Source organism: Magallana gigas, chromosome 4, assembly GCF_963853765.1.
Source record: "Magallana gigas chromosome 4, xbMagGiga1.1, whole genome shotgun sequence".
Classification (NCBI taxonomy): domain Eukaryota; kingdom Metazoa; phylum Mollusca; class Bivalvia; order Ostreida; family Ostreidae; genus Magallana; species Magallana gigas.
This window is the reverse complement of record NC_088856.1, coordinates 53,573,120-53,595,198: the sequence shown is the minus strand read 5'-3', so window position 1 is coordinate 53,595,198 and position 22,079 is coordinate 53,573,120. Positions and strand designations below refer to the sequence as shown.

The following is a 22,079-nucleotide window of genomic DNA, read 5'->3' as shown; positions in this document are numbered from 1 at the left end:
GTTAAATTATTTTTGTTCTGTCGTTCTAGTTACCTTTGTGCTAGTTTATCCTTCAAACTTTATAAATGAAATTAAATGAAAAAGAAATTATTTGATGGTGTCCGGCCACGAGGATTATAATGGAATAAATAATGTATACAAGTTGATATCAAATTAAAAAATAGGTTGTACCGGCGCAACGGTGGCTCGAACCCCTTTACCTCTAGTTAGTAGATGTCCGTGGAGCCAATAAGTCAAGCATTTCGTTGAATGCCTGATCGTAATATCAGCCTTTCAAGACTTATTAGATATGCCTATATAAAAGGCAGAATTATGGTACAAATAAAAAAATATATATATCCCGGATAATTAAGAGTTATCGAACATTGCTGAAGATCGGAGATCGTTAAATGCTTTTACTGATATTGATGCAATTGTATAACGACAAAATCATACATCGTAAATATGTAAAATTTGTAAATATGTGAATATATAAAAGCTAACAAAAAGGCTTTGTTAGCTAAGTCACCTACGTAATTAAAAGTAAATTAATGATGATATATAACCAAATTTACTTTTAAGAACGGAAAGTACAGCATTTTTTACTTCCAAGTATGCACCGAAGACAAGTGTGAAAACACAAAATACAGCGATATCTTCCAAACGTTCCCAGGTAACACAAATAGTTTATTTCATTGAAATGCATGTATTTTTGGGGATTTTTTTAAAATAAATTAATCAGATATAATTGTTTTCAAATGCTATAAACAATCAAAAACATTTGTACCTAAAGAAAATAGATAAAATATTATCATAAAACTGCTTTGATTTTGATATTAGTAGGGTTTAATCTCCGAAATAATTGATAAATCATTTAACGATGTTTTCTTAATTTTAGGTGTCAAACTAGCTGTAGCACTTCAAATTGAAAGCCTGGTTGCTCTTATTCTGTGTGCAATATCTGGCATCTTGGTGATCTTTCCAACTAATCGTACAACAACAACATTTTTTATTGTTGTTATCATCATTCCTGTTGCCGGTAATATATTTTATTTAATTTAAGACAACTTCATCGTTTTTGGATATTTTCCTTCGTAGGTGGAGAGATGGTCAAAACATTACCAATCACGTCTGCCTTTAACTTAAATATAATAATGGTATATGACAATTTTAACTCTAGCACTACTGGCTCTAAACACCCCTGTCCGTATGTAAATACCCTGTCTCTCCCTGTCACCCCCTTATTTTCCCTGTCATCCCCTGTGTACCCCTGTCAGCCCCTGTACACAGGCCCTGCACACCCTGAAATCCCTTGTCAGCCACTGTACACATCCCCTGTGTGGCACTGTAAGTCCCTGTCACCCCCTGTACGTCCCTGTCACCCACTGTACGTGTCCCTGACAACTGTCCAGTTTTTAACTGTTTATGAAAGCCTTTTTTGGGTTTTTTTAATTCCAATATTTTTTTCTTAGTTTAATTTTTTAACTCTCATGTGTTATAGCTTAAGCTATAAATCAATTTTGCACTCAACAGAGCGCCAACTCACAATTAAGACAGACTGTTATCTTAATTTTAGAAATAAAATGTTTTCATTAATGATTTCTTGATACTTAAATAATCTTGCTAACAACAAAATGCTCGATATTCACCGGATGGTAAATCTCAGGTGAGAGCGCGAATTGTTTTCAGTAGGTGTGAAAACCTTCAAGGCATTTAGTCCTTTAGCGGTCGGGAACATCACTACTCCGTAATATTTGAAAATTAGATATAAGAAATAATGTGAATTATTTTTACAAGATCAAGCGCAGCACATGCATAGTGTTTAACATTTGATTTTGTGTTTCTAAACAAATATTTGCATACTGAAATCAGTAAATCAGTCAGAGTGTAGAATGTACAGTGTAAGCAGCTTTGATACGATAGAGCACGTATTTCTTTTTTATAACCAAGTTCCTGACTGTACCTTTATCAATTTTCTGTGAAAGCAAAATAGATCTTCAATAGCTTATAAGTTTGCCCAAGAAATAATTTTAGTATTTTTTTAAATAGATGTATGTTTCTGAGCGGCTTATTGGATCCCTGAATTGAATTTTAACTGATGATTTAGTCTCATAAACATTAATCTAATAGTTTCTAAAATCTATTTTTTCAACTCTCTCTTACTGCGAAGTGGGAGATATCAAAGATTATTTTATTCATTGGCAGTGAACAGAAATCTGCGGCCCTGGTCAGAGAGAGAGAGAGAGAGAGAGAGAGAGAGAGAGAGAGAGAGAGAGAGAGAGAGAGAGAGAGAGAGAGAGAGAGAGAGAGAGAGAGAGACAGAGAGAGAGAAGAAAGAGAAAAAGAGTTTGCATTGATTTAGAATTAATAATTTTTAAAACATTTATGTTTCTGAGCGGCTTATTGGATCCTTGTTTTGAACTTTAACTGATAGTTTACTCTCATAAACATTAATTTAATAGTTTCTAAAATCTATCTTTTCAAAAGTTACTAAAAGTTACCCCGGGAATTAATTCCTTATATGTTACCATGCAATCCTTATTTCATTCCTAATTCTTTCTTATTATTTAAATTAACTTAAAGCGATCATATTAATTTTAATCAACTAATGTTTAATTTTACACCATATCAATTGATCAAAATATTTATTGTAGTTACAGTTTTCAAAGGAGAGCAAATTGTCAAAGCTCTTCTTGACAATAGCGAGCTATTGAAAATGAGATCACGGACACGCGTGTACTTGTATATACACACACACTTCCTAAGGTCTGAATGCTCGGTCACTGATTATATAATTATGGCTACTGTACACAGTCGTTCTTGACTATCTGCAGTGCACGGTAGCGAGGTTGGGAACAATGTGGTGACAGACACACGTGTACTTATATATATATATATATATATATATATATATATATATATATATATATATATATATATATATATATATATATAAATATATATATATATATATATATATATATATATATATACACACACACACACACACACACACACACACACACACACACACTTTTCCTAAGATTCAAATGCTCTGTAATGCTTAACAAGTATGCAATGTGTTGTTTAAACGCCGCTTATGACTTTCTCTCTGAGTCTGTCAAGAACAGAAAACAGAAATTTAAAACTTTGATTTCACAGTTCTAAGAATACCAAACATAAAAGGAAAGAGCTTAAAATTCGGAACATCATTTGTTACAGACATACGGTATTAGTATACATGTATTAAATATATTCATAACTGTATCATTTCTTTATATGTATCAACTAAAACACAATTCTATAAAATAATGCATATGAACTAGAGACGAGCTCGTTGCAAGCAACGATTAGGTTTTCCGTCGTAGCTGCGTCATACTTGTGACGTATTACAAAAAAATGATAGCTGACCATCGTACAATATTAGATTGTAAACACTGAGAAACAAAGTATTATATTTCTGTGACCGCGTAGATTTTACGGTGATAGAGAATTCGTCTGGATCTGCATCGGTCGTGTGCAGTACGAACCGGGTGAGGGAATGTTGGCGTAAAGTGTATAAGGTAAAAGGTTGGGGCGCGCTGTGGGCCGTAAGCTAAAACGAAGGGTAGGTTTGCCGTATTCCCGAAGGTCCACCAGTATACAGTTCCAGAGAAATAAACAGGCAATTGATGCAGGATTTCACATTATTGGACGAGACTCAACGATGGCAACATTATAACAATTTAACAGACAGACATGTTACAAACAAGTCGGATATGGCCAGAAGTGGCCTCCGGACTCAAGACTCTGGGAGAGTCGGACGTGGCCGGGGCTGGCCGCCGTATTCCATACTGCGCATTGACAATTGTTCATAACTATTTATAAGAATCTTAACAATGAGTATAAATTGCAATTAACAGGTAATGATATAAGTAAGCTGAGTGAAAGGTTCACATATATAAAATAATTAAATAAACTCAATGAGTCTTTGATGTCCAAGAAATGAAAATCTGATAATTGCACAATGTTGTTTTAAGAGATTAACAGTCCTTGAGACATGACACTCTGTCTCTTTGAAATCACATATAAAGTCTGAAAAGTGTCAATCACTAAATAAAAAAGTAACTATGTAAGAAATAAACTGTGAGAAAAAATAACAAAACAGATGTTGAATTTTACAGGTAAAGTAAAAAAAAAATTATAATTGAACATTGAATTTTGCACGATGATACTACATGTTTATAAGCAAATACAGATCTTAACACGTTGTCTCTAGTTTGATTCGCCGCATTTTGTTCACAGAGTTGAACTGTGGTTATGCCCGGTACGATGGTAAAAAGACCACTGGCAAACGTTTTACACGCATTTTTATCGAACGCAAGCGCCAATGAATCTATTAGTATATATGCGGAGATCCTGGAAATTTTACAAGGGGTTTTGAAGAATAATTTTGTATTTCGAGGAGGGGGAACATGCGCGGATCAGAATTTTTTTCCGGGGGGGGGGTTGAAAAGTCAGACGGTTATTTGAGTTTGCCAAGGGATGTCCGAGGCATATTTGGTAATTTTATAATGCACACGTAATTGAAAGAAATTTCGCTGGGGGGGGGGGGGGGGGGGGTCTGGAACCCTTCCCCTTCTAGATCCGCGCACGGAGAAGACCGATGCCGGTAATTTTACTGTAATTTTAACCATTTTTATTTAATTATTCATGTTCATAATTATCAGGAAACCAATATTACCTTTCAAAGCAGTTAAAACTTAAGATACGAACCATTTAGTCTCGGTGAGTATTGCGTCCGCGTACGAAAATAATGGCAATTTTCAAGAAATTCGGATGGACGATCTGTGTCCTAGGTCGTCCATCCGATTCTTTTTCTGACTAAAAGCTACAGACCTGCAGTTAGAGATTTTCAAACTCTTATTGATTATGTCAATTTGTTTGTCTCAAAGAATCATTGTTTAAATCAATAAAGTTTTACCTTAAAAAAAAGAAAGAAATCGGGCACAATTTTCAATGTTAGCATTTTACAATTTTATGGTCTAATAAAATTTCAAGAAACAACTCTTCATTGCTTTATCCGAAATATTGCATGAAAAAAATTTACATCGCATTTTTTAAATTACAAAAGGATATTCAAAATGAAGTTGGATTAACCGCTAACAAACAGGCATAAAGAGAGACTGAGAACCAATTTCTTCTCTTCTTTTTTTTACATCAACAGAAATTCAAAAATAAATCAAAATTTTTTCTTTGTATGCGTTAATGAAAATGTAGATCAGCAAGGGGTTCTTTTTCGTGCAAGCACCTACTTAACAGATTGTTACACGGGTCTACAACGATGACAAATATCGAAAAGGCAATATTGTGGGTGAAGGATGAATGTGTAGTTTGTTTTTTAAGTTTATTTTTGATACATGTAATTATATTTATCTGGATCGGTTATGTTTGTTAGTTTGTTTTGTTTATTAAAGAGGGGAATAAAGAAATGAGTAATTTCCAAGCACGTAGCATCGTTTTTGAAAGTGGGGGGAGGGGGGGGGCAAACTCATCCAACAAATCTTGACAAGCAAAAAAAGAAAAAAAAAATTCAAAATTTCACTCATAATTTCATGATTTTCATACCATTTTTTTTACATGCTACCAAAATGGGGGGGGGGGGGGCAACTCCATGATAATTCAATTTATTTAATGTAAATTTTATAAAAAATAGTTGCTTCGAGAAAAAGTGGGGAGAGGACATCTTTATGTCATATAACATGTGAAACTGATTTCATTCCACCCACAAGCTTGAAATAATGAAATAATTTTAATGAAAACAATATAAATAGACGTCATAAATCCCATATCAAACGCCATATAACCACTTGTTTCTGCGCGTCTTTTTAATGAATTTATAAACAGCGGCAAATTCTAAAATGTATTTTAAAGGTAATGTTAGCTGCAAGTCTGTAGACCTTGTATGAAAAATTTCGGATGGTAGTCAATTTTTCCGGGATACAGACAGAGCGGTACATATATGCAGCTAAGATAACTAAGAATGATCCCAATAAAATACTTTGTTGAGTAATGCAAGCTTTTAAGAAAGCAATACTTATATTTGTTTAAAATATAACACCCAAATACTTCGTCTTACATTCGCTATTTGTAGAACAAGCAGAACCAGTATCAGTCTGACCGGCCTCACCATATACATTGTTGGAATTTTATTGTCCTAGCATTGCAATGCTGTGCATGTACACAATTTCTTTTAAAATTTAAACACTTAAAGTGTTCATCTATATGGCTACACATAACGTACACACGTGATTCAAAATAACCCAGACGGAAAACGGTAAAGAATTCAGTCATTGAGTCTACGTTTTATAGAACTTGTAAGAAAACACAATGCGGGTCTGAATGTTTGTTGATATGTCAATCTATCAATATACAGTTTGTTAATTATTTTCGATTGCTAAGGCTACAGCGTATTTGATAAACATTGAACAACATTTTTTCCATGCCACTTTTTTTCCATGGAAGATAGCGAATACAAGTATAAAGCATTTATAAAATTTATTTAATTACCTCTTTAGAATTGTGTATGGAATAAATAATTTATAAATTGCTGCTGAAGGTTGTTTGGTATTTTCGTTTGTAGATGCTTAAGTTTGCAAGTAAAAAACCTGAAACGCGGGGCAAGTCATAATTAATATCCCTAATAACCGTAACTTAAAACTAGCGGCTTTGGATTTAAATATTATCGTATACGAATATTAAGTTCACTTTTTAAAATCATCTCAACAATGATAATTATATTATATCCATCGCAAATCAGTATATTTTTTTTGCTTTAAAAGAATTGTTCTATCGGGAGCAATCCCGCGTTCGTTTATATTGTCATGTCATTTATACACATTGTGCTTTATATGACGGCCGTGTATACGTATTGTAGAAAAGTTGAGTTTAATTACCATGCATTGGAACCATTTTATTAACACATCTCCCAGTACTAAAACAATTCAAAATGTCTCTGTTACAATAACACAGTGGGGGGTTAATCGTGTACGTCCAGCTCTACAAGCACATGCACTGTCGTCTAGGCGACGGCCTGAATACAGCTAGCGACTCTCCTATCGATCGGTTACCTGAGTCTCGTAATGCATCTAAATATAGACAGGGGCACAGTTATGAAACAAACAACAAAAATAAGGTCAAAGAGGTTTATCTATATGAAATGAAAATGTACAGATGTATAAAAACATTTGGGAATTTTATGTGGAATTATTTTTGTGCGCTACATGTATCAGTTAGTGCATTACAAAAAGCCCTTTCATAACCTCATAAACGTGCGCACCCCCACAAAAATGGACCGAACTGACATAAATTGTTTCTGCAAATACTGACTATAAATTACGAAAACATTAAATTGAATACTATTGAAGGATTCAAAATTAATTTCTTTACAACTTTGCTTCAATAATGCATTAGAAATATTTATTCCTTTTTAAGTTATTGACAAGAAACTTTGGACGCCTCTAACTCCCTAATTATAAGGGCCAGCCCCTTTTTCGGTATACCGAATGAAAGGTCTGGGTAAGACCAAGAACTTTTAAAATACATGTTATAATAAATTTTTATCAGGTAGAAAACTAACACGGAAAATACGCGAATTTTTTTGATTTTTTTTTCTTACCTTTGTTTCAACATCTATACCACCCCTTTTATTTGCATTTAAATAATAAATAAAATATATCTCGCACAAATTCAATGTATTAGCTTCCAAACCAGCCCAACTTTAAGACTCTGCCAGTCATCGTTAAAGCTAAACCCCCTGGACAAAAGAAGTCGTTAAATTTTACTAAAAGGGGAATAACTCAAAACCGGATAGGGATTTTCCTCAACTAAAATATGCAACGACAACATCACGCTGCATGTTATCAGTCTTGAAAATTTCAAAACAATCGGTGAACAAACGAGCGAGATATTAAGGATCAAAGTTGGCGTCTAGAAGAAAAAAAAAATAAGAAGAAATTTGAAAAATTTTCAGAATAATAGTAAGGTTTTCCGCTGAGAGCGGAAAACCTTAATAACCAACCTGGACAATACATCTTTATAAAAGTTAAAAGTGTTAAAGGACCGGACTAGTTCCACCTCCTAAAAAATCAACCCTCTCTTCCTCTCTCTCTCTCTCTCTCAATTTATCAGGGATAAAACCATTGGTTGACAGCAAATAATATCATCGATTGCATTTACATGACTTAGATATTAACTAATTAACTCTCTGATAAATTGAATCAACATGCACGTCATTGGGACGTGCATATTCTATGCACCATATAACACCAGGCTAAAAAGTCAAAAAATAGGTGCACATTTCATTATATGCACGTGCTAATCATGTTGTGTTACTAAGCACTTTAACTCAGACAGGTTACATGGCACAGAACGTTGCAAATTTCCCGCTCTCATCTTCCACTTATATATATATTTTTTTACAAATTACAAAATACGGTCATGGTTTTAAATAAGCGGTTTATCGGCGTATTCTTATCTTGATATGTGTCAATGTTTACTCAGTAATTATTCACGTTTGTAACAATATTGACCTACATGTTTATGAAATACAAAGAAAAACAAAACAACCACCGTCTTAACCGTGAATACTTTTTTTCTTTCCATTTCGATATGTATCAGAAACGGCTAAATATCTAACGGTAATTTAGAAAACTCGAAAACATAATTAAAAACCTGGGGTTTTTTAACTTTAGCAAGCAGTTAAAGATCCTACAGGGGGTGTCAGAGACACGTACAGGGGAAAACAGTGGCTTACATAGGGTGACAGGGACTTACAGGGACTTACAGTGCCACACAGGGGATGTGTACAGTGGCTGACAGGGGTACACAGGGGATGACAGGGAAAACACAGGTGGTGACAGGGAGAGACAGGGTATTTACATACGGACAGGGGTTTTCAAAGCCATTAGTGTAAACTACATGTACATGTATTCTTTGAAGAAAAAGTTCCATATTTGACACAGTCCTATATCTTAATAGCATGCCCTTTTTTAAGAAAATGGATACATGTAGATCTAAAATTAATTACGTTTTTGGAAGTAGATATGCATGGATAAAATTCAAATGGCACAAGTGGTCATAGTTAAACATTTTATGCAGGACCAAATAGAAAACTTATTAAAAGTTAAACTGCACTAAGCTGTCGAGATTATATAACTGTCTAAAAGGCGAATATTTTTATTATTATTGTTATATCCATACTTACGTCGACTTGATATATCCCAGTTAACTTGAAATAAAGGATACCACAGAGTCTGCGTCATCTGTTTCATATTTGGATATTTTAATGGAAATGGACATTGATGGTAACCTAACAACAAAACTTAATGATAAACGTGATGACTTCAATTTTTCTATAGTCAACTTTCCTTACTTATGTAGCAAAACACCTTCATCACCTGCATGGTGTTTTTGTCTCTCAGTTAACTTGATACGCAAGGGCATGCTCTTCGTGTAAACAGTTTCAAAGACGAGGCAAACTACTTACAAACAAGTTGATCAAACAGAACTATCAACAGTCTCGTTTAAAGTCATCTTTTCGGAAGTTCTATGGTCGATACAACGACCTTGTCATCAAACACAATCTTCATGCTCTTCGTGTAAACAGTTTCTAAGACGAGGCAAGCTATTTACAAACAAGTTTATAAAAGTCATTTATTTACAAACAAGTTTATAAAGTCATTTTTTCGGAAGTTCTATGGTCGATACAACGACCTTGATATCAAACACAGTCTTCCACTGGCTCGCATGCTGACTGACGTTTTTCATACTAATTGTTAGACCATAATTAATTACCTAATTGTCTACGGACTTTTGCGGTCTTTATTTTCCCGATTACGACAAAGAGAACATGGCGGTTGTGACCGGTCAGCAGAGGATGCTCACTCCTTCATGGCAACTGACCCTGCCTCTATCTTGGAGGTCCGTGTTGCTCTGGTTGAATTAGTATTTCGTTTTATGGATTTTTGAGATGTTTGACGGTTTCTTATTGTCAATTTTTCATTATGTTATTTTATTTGAAAATCTAGTTTCATCTTAACAAGGGATCGAAATTTTCAAGATATATCTTTAAACGTAAATAAAAAACCCAGACCGTTGTTAAATTTCATACGTTTGCTTTATTTTTAGTTCTAATTAGGGTCTTCCGTTTTCAACGGAGGACCCTCTTGTTCATCTTCGGATTCTTTTTCATTATTATTCTTCCTCTTACTTTTTTGGTGGCTTATATCTCATTAACTATTCAACCGATTTCCACGAAATTTTCATGCCATATAGAACATCACCGGCGCTACATATGATAAAATTTTTGATTGATGACGTCATTTTCGGTTTCAGATATTGACGATTTTATAAATTTTTAAGGGTCATTTTGTCAACGCATCTCCTCCGAAACTAGTCGAGACAGAAGCTTGAAATTTTTAGGGATTGTAGATGTATGTTTGTAGATATACCCCCTTGCTTCCATTAATGAAAATTGCTCAAGGTCTTAAAGCTCGACCGAACCTGAAAATTTGCACTAAAATTTTCCACAAAAGTTTAGAATATTTTCTGAAATAACTTTTGATGTAAACATATTTTGTTAAAATATGTTATGCAAAAGATGTTTATATTTGCAAGACCTATAACTTGATATCAAGAAAAAGAGTCTGGCCCCTCAAATTAGGGGCCAAGGGGGCTCTAAAGTCTTCTTACAATAAATCTTTACTGAACAATATAGTTTGTTATCAATTATATAAGCAAAAATGTTCATTATAGAGCTGTCTATCTATACAGTACCATACCTAAGTCATGTGTTACGTAATTACGGGTTTCAAGGGGCCAGATGTTCAAAACTTTTATCATTTATATTGAAAAATGGAGAAATATTTTGAAAAGCAATACAGAACAAAAGTTGCCCAAAATAATGTTCTGTACAATATGCCACCTTAAATTTTTTGTTGATGGCCCCATTTACGAGTTTAAGGGTCGGCCCCAAAAACACATTTGTACAGATATCTCGAGAACGGTGAACACTTCGCAAACAGTTGTTGAACAAAATATGTTTATATTTGCAAGACCTTTGATTTGATTATAAGAAAAAGGGGCTGGCCCCTGAAATTTGGGACCAAGAAGGATCTAAAGTCTTCTTACAATAACTCTTTACTGAACAAGAATTTGTTATTAATCATGAAGCAAAATGTTCACTGTAAAGCTGTTTATTTTTAAAGTACCATATCTACGTCAAATGTTACGTAATTAGGGGTTTCAAGAGGCCAAAAGTTTAAAACTTTTATCATTTATATCTAAAAAAGGAGAAATATTTTGAAAAGCAATGTTGAACAAAAAATGTTAAGAAGAATGTTCTCAACAATATGACAACTTAAATTTTGCTGTTTGTGGCCCCGATAAGGAGTTAAAGGGTCGGCCCATAAAACACATTTGTTCAGTTATCTCGAGAACGTTTAATAATTTGTGAATACATGATGAACAAAATATGTTTATATTTGCGAGACCTTTTATTTAATATAAAAAAAATGGGCTGGCCCTTCAAATTAGGGGCTAAAAGGAACACTAAGTCTTTTTATAATAACATTTTTAAGCGATAGTTTGATATTAATCATTGAGCAAAAACAAAGAACTTTTTAAACCTAATCTAACGTTAATATTCGTTTTGAATTCGGACGATACACTACAGAGAAATTGGGGTTTAAAATTTGATTTTTCCGGAAATTTTGATTCCGCGTTCTTGGTTTAGAAAATAGCACAAAGTTAAATGTAAAATTAACTCGTACTACAAATATTTGTTAAGTCGTACTTAAAAACATTCGAATTTTTTTGTTAAGACGTTTTTGAAATCGAAAAGGTTTTTATTAAGTCGTACTTTAAATCATTCAGATTTTGTTAAGTCGTACCAAGAATTATTCGATTTTTTCTCATGTTTTAGTTACTCTTGTTATTGGTTTAAGAACTCTGCTTTTTACAGGTACTTCTAGCATTATACTCGACATTAACGGAAGACCCACTCGTTGCTTTGCAACGAGCTTTGCTCTAGTTATAATTATTATGCTCATACTGATGGTAGCTACCGAGGATAAATGTTAGATTGAAATAATACATTATAGTTTCACATGTAATAGGTTTATTCATAAACAAGTTATTCTATTGTTTTATCACAACATGTTTTTTTTACAAATATCGCAATTGATAGATCCTACAATAAACATACAAAATCCGAATTTTTAAACAACTTAAGATGCAATTTTTTTAAAAAAAACTCGCAAATTATACAATAAAATCAAACTATACACAGTTGATAAATTTGTATTGACATTTGTAATAACACGAGTTGCGCAAAGTTTGCCAGTGTGCTTATATCACTTATTATCAAAAATTACATTCACTGGGTCGCATGCTGACTGACGTTTTTCATACTTATTATTCGACCATAATTAATCAACTACTTGTGTTCGGACTTTTCCGTTTTTTTCCAATTACGACAAAGGGCGTGACAGTTCAGCAGAGGATGTCTTTTATGGCACCTTATCCTACCTCTGTTGTTTGTTTTTTTAAGAGGTACGTGTTCGCTCTGTTTTTGTTTTGTAATTTTCTATGGACTTTTGAATTTGAACACTGTTCGAAGTCACCACGTGTCATTTTTACATAATTTTATTTTTATGTTTTTAATTTAAAGAGGAACATGTACACAATGAAAAGAATTACATCATAAATTTATTTTAACAAAATACAAATATTACTGCTTATGTATACTTCTACATGTATATAAATTTGATGGACTCGATTTTGTTTTGCTTTCGGGAGAGAAATGTCAATTAGTTTAGCTATATTTTAGATATTATAAATATTGTAATTTAACTAAGTAATCAAAACAGAATTGAATGTTGTTTTTTATATGAGCGTTTATTAATCAATTATCAGCAGAACAAAGTCCTTAAAAACTCCAATTTGAACCCTAATAGATTAAGACATTGTAATTGCTAAGTCGTAAACTTCCGCTTTATATTTTTTATGTGAATGGAGTTAATTTATGATATTTAACGGTTTTAAAGTTACTTTTTAAAGTGACACGGTGACTCAACAAATGTTTGACTTTTTAATCATAACAACGGAAATGAGAAGAAACATAACATTTCATTTTAAAGAAGGTTTCACCTATTGTAAGTCATCACCTTTCAGTTTACAATTTCGGAATTACACGTCTAGAAAGGCCGAGTTGTTTTAGACATTAATTTGAGTGTCATATGATTTCAATTTCAGTCTAAAATTAGTTACAGTGTGATTAACACACTGAGAAAAGAATTTGAATTTGTAGTTATTCTATGTCCGTAGTAACAAACATGCATCTATAAATTGTTCATTGTAATAGATATTTAATTCTTGAAGACATCAAGTTTTTCTGCGATCCAAGATATTTGCCACGTCATGTATTTACATTCACATGTTGCAGGGTCATGAAGCAGATTGGAAAGTCAATATTTTTGTGTTGGCGCTACGCTTAATTATTTTTTCTCTTTTTAATTGAATTTATTTACCGGTACTTTTGAACATCGTAATTTTTCAAATGTTCATCTTTTCATATGATATATAAAATATTTGGAAATCATGTAAAAAGTCGATATTTAGAATATCATGGGTTTGTGCGTCACTATGTTTCTTTAAGCTTTACAAAAGACTCTTGAATCAAGAATAAAAAAGAACAAAATACAATGTAACTATAACGATATTAATACAGTGATAACGAACAGTGATCCAGTTCAAAAGTCCATAGAAAACTACCAAACAGGAGCAGAGCGAACACGGACCTCTTAAAAAAATAGAAGTAGGATCAGGTGTCATGGAGGAGTGAGCATCCTCTGCTGACCGATCATACCCGCCGTGTTCTCTTTGTCGTAAACGGGAAAAACGGAAAAGTCCGTAGACAATTAGGTGATTAATTATGATCTTACAATTAGTATGGAAAACGTCAGTCAGCATGCGACCCAGTGGAAGATTGCATTTGCTGAAAAAAATCGTTGTATCGACCATAGAACTTACGAAAAGATGACTTTAAATGAAACTAGTATAAAAGGAGGCTTGGCAGAACATTTAGTAGACCCCGCTATATATCTTTGTTTGTAATTCACGATTTTTATGAAGTTTATGTATCCAATAAAGGTTAGGTAAATTGATTTTGGTTTTTATGGAATATTGAAAATATTTAAAACTGATATATGATTTTGAAGAATGTCTTCATTGGAAAGAGAGCAATGAGTATAAGTTGTGTTTTGACTTGAGGAATTTCTAAGCTCTTCTCAAATACAATTTTTATAATGAGCCTTTCCAACAAATACAATAGTTTTTTCCTGTTTTGTCAGCAGAGTCTAGTATTAACTGATCATGTAGTCTATCTAGGTCTTTTCTTACTTCTTAATTATCAAATAAAGAAGGATAGAGATGACTTCCATAATGTGCTTTAATTGTTTAATACGATATTTTAACATGCATCGAACACTTTTGGTCCATTTTGACAATGAGTCAAGGTCTTCTCTTTCATGTTTGGCCCATCGTCTGACGTATTCTTCTACAAAATTTATAATCTATATGAAATTAGAATGCCAGTTGAAAGATCGGAGTTCCCTAAATTTTGGACCTAAAAATAAAATAAGTTTTTTTTTATTTCAAGAGAAAAAAACGTCATTTTATTTAAAGTCTAAGGAGGGATATGTATATGTGTGAATCCCGAATATTTTTCCAGGGGAAAAGGGGGGCAACAGTTATTTGAGTTTGCCGGGGGGGGCGGGCGTCCGAGGCATATTTTTGGCAATTTTATGAATTAAATGTAATCTAAAGCAATATGAGCTGTATTTGTAAGAATTTATTTTTGCTGCAAAAACCTGCTAGTCTGATAAGTCTGAATGTAACTTAAACTTTTATGATAAATAAGATTTTAAAAAAATCAATAATTTTTGTCAGAATAAAGATTTCTCTTCTAAGGAATATGTAGCAGATTAATTTTTGTACAGGACGACAATAATGCAATTTTGCTCCAATTAAGACTTCTTAACAGCTTTACCCAAAAAAATATGGCTAACAGAAATAAATAAAAAAAATGATATTTTTTGTCATTTTAGTAGAAAATAACATTTTCGCAAGAAAAATTTTCACCATGAAAATTGCAGCTCATATTGCCTTTTAATTTTGAGGGGGGATCTGGACCCCAGACCTAACTATAGATCCGCGCGGGTAGGTTTAGGCAACTCCGAGTTTAATGACCGTCAAAATTATGATCAATTTAAAAACCTGTTTATCTTTATGAAAACAGTGCTGAATATTAATACCAAGTGAATGTGTTCACCAAGATTTTATTTTTCTACTTCGAAATCGACTCAATCTTTGAAGCTGCCGTACAACGGTATCACGTGACAGTTAAAAATAGATCCCTTTTATACCTTAACAAAATTCAAAAAGTGGAACACTACCCCGAAGTTCATTTGTATGTTTGCTACAATAATTCGATCGGCAATTAGTTCATGTTTATTTGTATTACTGCTAGAATCCTATTGTTAATCGCATAAAATAAATATTGTAAATATTTATCGGAAACCCTCTCAGCTTCTATAATTTTATTGAAAATACTACGTATTTTTCATTTAAAACAACAAGCACAGGATTCTAGCAGCACTGTTTAAGTGGTTTAGGTCATATACCGTTGACCAAAGTCATCTTTCATAATATCCAGGGTGGTGTTACATTTTTGCCTTTTTTGTACACACTGACAGAGGAAAGGCTGGTCAAGTCATATAAATGTCGATCTACTTACCTTATAAAACTCGCTGAATAAACAAAATATTCATGCCTGTATTATCCTGATTATATCCTAACTGACACTCATCTAAATCTTAGGTATCTGTATTGAATAAGTCTTATTTCGGCATTGTTTACACTGCATTCCGATCATTGGTCTCCCGACATGATCTTCTCTAATAAACATGCTTGTGACGTCATCAATGATTATTATACGTAATAGAGAGAAATCAATCGAAGGTATATTCAGTTAGAAGAGTTTCTAGTGATATTTTATGCCTGCAGTTTTTATAATTTAAACCAGAGATAAAGTTAAAATCGACAAGTTTCTGAGTAATATATGACATCATGCTGCTTATTGTGACGTCATATTGATCTGAGGAATTTGATCGCTGAGAGTTGCCTTATCATACCCGCGCGCGCATGGGATAAATGTTTATTTTATGCTAATATTTGTCTACCAGGATTTAATTAAAATTTTCAAAATCTTATTGCACATCTGTAGGACAGTCCCTATCATAGCTCAAGATATGATGTATCTATTCATTAAATCATAAGAGGAGTTCTGGAATCTATACTCTGTCCCGAGTTTTTGCTTCCACCACTTTTTGCTTGATATTTCAATAATAGTAAATACCTTTGTTCTCAAACTACGTTCATCCACTAATATGAAAAATGTCCAGATTATCTGTTTTGAAACGCCCCCTCTACCGCTTCAGGTTTCAATACACATCCAAAAATTGAAAGTCTACGGAGATTTTGCAATGCATCAGTCATTAAAAAGCCCGGATGATAAAGTTAAAAAATTGCGCGATGTATTCCGAGTGTATTCCGAATGGAGAAAATAAGTAAACATTTCCCATTACAAATCTCCGTAAGAAAATTGTTTTCGTTCCTGTGAAATTTTATGAGTGAAAAGGGATAATTGTTCAATGAAGATATCTTGGATATATTCCCTTTCATCGATTTCAATTGTATTTCTTTCACAAGTATGTGTATTTTTATCAAAAATCATCAAAAATTGATGGAAGCAATAACTTGGGACAAACTATAGTTTTTTTAGGAGTGATAAACGTCAATTTTTGCTATTATTTGACTCCCTAGATGAAATCTAAATTTTTAAAACCTTATTGCACATCTTAAGGACAGTCCCTATCATATCCCAGGATATAATATGTGTCTATGCATTAAATCATAAGAGGAGTTCTATGATCTTGGTTTTATAAACGTCAATTTAATGCTACTTTTTGACTCTCTGGATGAAATTAAATTTTTTTAAATTTTATTGCACATCTATAGGACAGCCCAAATCATAACCCAAGAGATGACATAGCTTCTTCAAAAGTTGTAAGAGGAGTTATGGAAACCATACTTTTTGCGAAAAAATATTTTGTTTGTCGTTTTCGTTCTTTGTTGTCCACTGATCCCTGTGTTAAAAATAATTCTGAAATCTGATCACACTTCAACATGACACGCCCAATCATATTCTAGAAGATCATTTGGCTACTGAAAAAAAAATGTTGACGTTTTGAAACCAGTTTTTTTTGTAAAAAGAAAACAAACAAAAAAACTTTCAGCCACCAAATGACCCCCAGGGCAAATTTGAAATTTCCGATACCTTATTGCGCATCTATATGATACCCCATAGCATATACCAAAAGATGATTTGTCAATTGTTGAATATGTAGGGGGAGTTCGAGGAAGATGGTTTTTTTGTGAAAAAAAGTCATTTTTTACCAATTATTTTTATCCCCAAGGACTACCAGAGAAATTTTGAAACCTTTTTACAAAACTACATGATACCCCGAATCAAACTCCAAGAGTTCAGTTTGCTGGTTTATAAATTGTTAGAGCAGTTTGAGAAAGTAAAACGTGACAGACGGACGGACAGACGGGTGGGCGGACATACGGATGGACGGACGGACAGACAGACGGAAGGACGGAACAGGTAACAACAATATACCCGAACTTTATTTAGAAAGTGTGGGTATAACAATAATATGAAGAATAAAAAACATAAGGTGGAAAGACATAATTATTATACAACACTTTAATGGTGTATTGATCTTCCGTTTCTAATTTTGTTCTTCTTACTCAACCTGAGCGTGTACAGGTTAAAATCTAGATTTATCAGAAATACAACGTAGTTTATTAAACCCAACGCAATCGGACAATTAAAAAACGGTTGGTAGATTTTAGTCGTAGTCTTTCAGTTTTAATGAGTAAAAAGATCAAATAGTGAATTTTTATGACTTCAAACAAATTTCTCTGTGTCTTGTAGCCACTCTTCAATGTGTTTTGATTTTATCAGCTGCTCTGATCAACAATATATATGCCTCAATCGTAAATTTTCCGTACTCAATTCTTCTAAGTGGACTTGGAACGCTTTTCTCCATCGTTGCCTGGGTGATTTGTGTTATCGTCTACAACAATGAGCAAAAACGGGAATCTGAGAACCAACGTCATAGAATGGACCAATCAGACCCACTTCCTCTCTCAGAGTTGCTGTACTCACATATGAAACAAATAGACGAAACAAACAAGTAAAGACAAAATGAAATTCATCATTTTATAGTGTAACCGATGTGGAGGTCTCTTTGGGGGTAAACATTGATAATTTTTCCAATAGTTATCAATGTACTTGGTGACGTCAAAAGATAATGCCACTTTGATGTGTTTTATTGACAATAGTAAATATTTCACCAATCTGTTGTATATAGCAGTTTATCATATCTCAAAGAACTGTCTTTTATAAATGCTATATTCAATTATCTAAGGCTTTTTTCATAGATATTATGTCAATTTATCATGAACATCAACAAATATTATTCCTTTTGTATGGTTTAATAAGGTGTATTTATATGTATATACTTTACCTCGAGAATAATATTCAATGGCATGATTGATAATAATTGATAATGAAGCCTGAGTTCAACTGTTATGTTTCAGATAGAAATCCTTTATATCTATCTAATTAAAAGGCTTGTATGGTCGTGACCAAATCAAGACTATGTTTATCACCGTAAAAAGGGGGAGAAATGCTTTCAATTGTATTATTGAAAAATGACAATAACAATCAACCATCACGTCAACCAAGATATAAAAAATACACCAATTTTTATGCTAAACTTTTGGGTTTTTTTTTTTATCAAATGATAGTTTATAGCATAGCAGATGATATCTTAAAATCTTAAGTAAATTCAGATGGTTAGTTTGTTGACCACACAGCCTTCTTAATTATATAGTTTGGTAAGATATTAAAATCAAAATATTCAACAGGCTGACAAAATATTGTGATTGAAATTAAATTTTAACATATAAATCTGCTGATGAATTCTCTAATAAAAGGCATCTAATCCATGTTCACGTATTTATATGGTTTTTTTTAAGCGAACAAATACCAGAATTAAGCAAATACCAAATTAACACATTATCAAATTGTTTATAAATAGAAAAGCAAGTTTAACCAGAAGGAAAACAATATTTTCAAAATAGTATGCAATAGTCAAAGCTGTATTTAAAGCTTTTAATCTGGTTAATATTTGTAGAATAAAGTTATACGTTTAATATTTGCACTCAGTGTTCATTCCCCCTTATGTTTGCTTTAGAAATCTGCAACGTTCAATTTTCAAGCACATGTAAAACCTAATCAAGGCGAATGAGCGCAAGTTAACATCATCACGCGTGTTAATTAGATTTATTATGGTAAGATTAAATAAAACGTGAAAACCTTTATAACGATATGTTCTATGAAAAATTATATGTAAACCACATAAAACACAGTTTCATTTTAAAAAAAGTCTCTGATACTATATTTTTTAATAGCTGCGGAAGCAAACTAAATAACACGTTAATTGCCATTTAATATGCGTACTCCCTTTAAAGAAGCAAAGATTTAAGCATTTAATCATTATTTTTTTTAAAGATAGTCTTACAACTGCAGCGGCGTGTGATTACAAATTTAGTAACGCACGTTAGTTAAAAACAATAATGTAATACTTATATTTACATTTTTTTACTTCCTGTGTTATACCTTAAAATTCCGATTGAATCTTAAAGATTACGTTTACTCAAAATGAGAAAAACAAAATTCACTAATGATAATGAATACCATATATTGTGTGTAAAAGACCTTTTTCATTGTAGTGTTATTTTTCCCTTTTTTTTTAAAAAGTACGTTAATGACCTACTTTTAGAGGTAATGGCCATTGAATAATTTTTTAAAATTTAAGAAAAATCCCGAAAAATTCACACTCTGACTGAGTTTTTCATAGTTACATGTATTTCTTAATTATTTCTTTAAAAATACATATTGCTTAATACTTTTAAAAATGAAATACGGTTAATGAATGGCAATGACACTAAATAGGTGAAAAACATTAAGTTTGATTCACAAGTTTTATAAATATTCCAGTCTGAATTTCCTCTATCTGTTTTCTAATCCCTAGCCATTTTTGTTTCAATTTTACAAAAAACTGAATGATAGTTATGCTAAAACGTTTATAGTATTAAACTAAATATTTTGACCTTACTTTGCTGGCATAAAATTTATATGAGGTCAATGATCAAAATTTTGAGGTATGGCGTTGTTTATCGTTTTACGGAATTTCCAATACTCTTGTAGTATGTGCCATATGATAAACTAAATAAAAAAGTAAGATAAAACTAACAGAAAATGTGCATAATTATGTTATAAATAAAATCCTAAATTTAAATATTATATATCGTATAAAAATGTTTAAATGAAAAACAAAATTTGAAATTTTTGGTCCGAAAAAGCTAAAAGTCCAATTTTGTTTGAGCCTAATTGCATATTATAGTTAAGATATGGAATGTTATGTCAATGATTATTCATTTAATTGACACTTTTTGCGTTTAGAACAATTTTTTCTCATGACATTGAACATGACAATCCGAATGTGGAAACCTAAACCTTGAGTAAACAACATCCTTAAGGGTAAGAGCCACTGTAAGAGTCCCAAGCGTAAACTTTGAGTTTTGCTTGTGAAGTTTCAGTTAATAGTATTCAAGGTTTGTGACATCATAAAAAACTAGTCATTTTATCCTTTTAGCACCCTGTGTTACACATGTAGCTGCCGTAGCTTTAAACACACTTTACAAGCAATAAATATGTGTAATGTAAATATAATCGCTTGAAAGGGAAATTACACAAATATTTCATACAAATTAATATATATATAAGCATTGAACAATTATTTTTTTGATATCGTCGGTCTTATAACGCACTACACTGCGAAGACAAATATTCATACCGCGCTATCGAGGGTATTCAATTTGTCTGCACCGTTTGGTGTGTTAAAGGGGCATGGTCACGATTTTGGTCAAAAATTATTTTTTCGATTTTAATGTTTACAATGCTTCAGTAAGGCATTTTTAATAGGCAGCCAAAATTTGAGTGTCATTTGATGAGTCATAAGCGAGTTACAGAGCTTACAATTTTTCGCTATGTAAACAAAGCGTTTGTTTACATTTTGAATGTTGAAGTGAAAATTCCAGTTTAAGACCTAAAATGAATGTGTTAATTGTTAGGAACTGTTTATTTATGCTTAAAATGAATAATAAGATAGTCAAACCAGCTTTAAAAAGATTTTTACTGGTATATTGAACCTATGTAAACAAAACAGGGCACGAGCCTTGTTTACATTACGAAGAATTGTAAACCCAGTATCTTGCTTAAAACTCAACGACTGGCACTCAAATTTCAATTGAACATTAGAAATGCAATCCTAAAGCATTGCAAATAATAAAAACAAAAATAAAATTTGACCAAAATCGTGACCATGCCCCTTTAAAGGACCGAAGACATCTAAAAACGAGCATTCAATGCTTAACTATAAACCAAACGTTTCATTTTGATTTAAACATGACGTAAGATCAATATAAAAGGAAATGTTGACGGCTTCTTTCTTAAAGACAGTATATGGTGTTTTTGAGAAGACTTTTATAATCGCAGCAAGGAATATTCATTTTTTTTTTATCTCGTTCAAAAACAAATCCTAAGGCATGAAAAAACAGATAACGTCCGCTGAAATCTTTAAAACAACAATGCAAATCCCTTAAAGAGAAGTTGTGTGATTTGTTTTCATATTAAAAACGCGAGTCTTCAATTGTACATGAATCTAACATACTACATAATTCATAGTCGGTTAGTGTGTTTAGAAGAACGCCTGAGGCAAGTATTTTGATATGTTAGTAGATCATTGTATGAAGAATGTATTGACATATAGTTTAGTCAAAGAAGTTGTTTAAAGATGCACAGT

At 32.4% G+C, this 22,079-nt stretch overlaps 1 long non-coding RNA gene across 1 annotated transcript; it reads left to right on the top strand.

Annotated features, from left to right (window-relative positions):
- The first annotated feature begins 561 nt into the window (after window positions 1-561).
- LOC136274942 (uncharacterized) lies at window positions 562-19,118 on the top strand. The gene is made up of 3 exons (XR_010713395.1): window positions 562-652; window positions 878-1,018; window positions 18,080-19,118. It is a non-coding gene; the product is annotated as an uncharacterized lncRNA (long non-coding RNA).
- The last annotated feature ends 2,961 nt before the right edge of the window (window positions 19,119-22,079 follow it).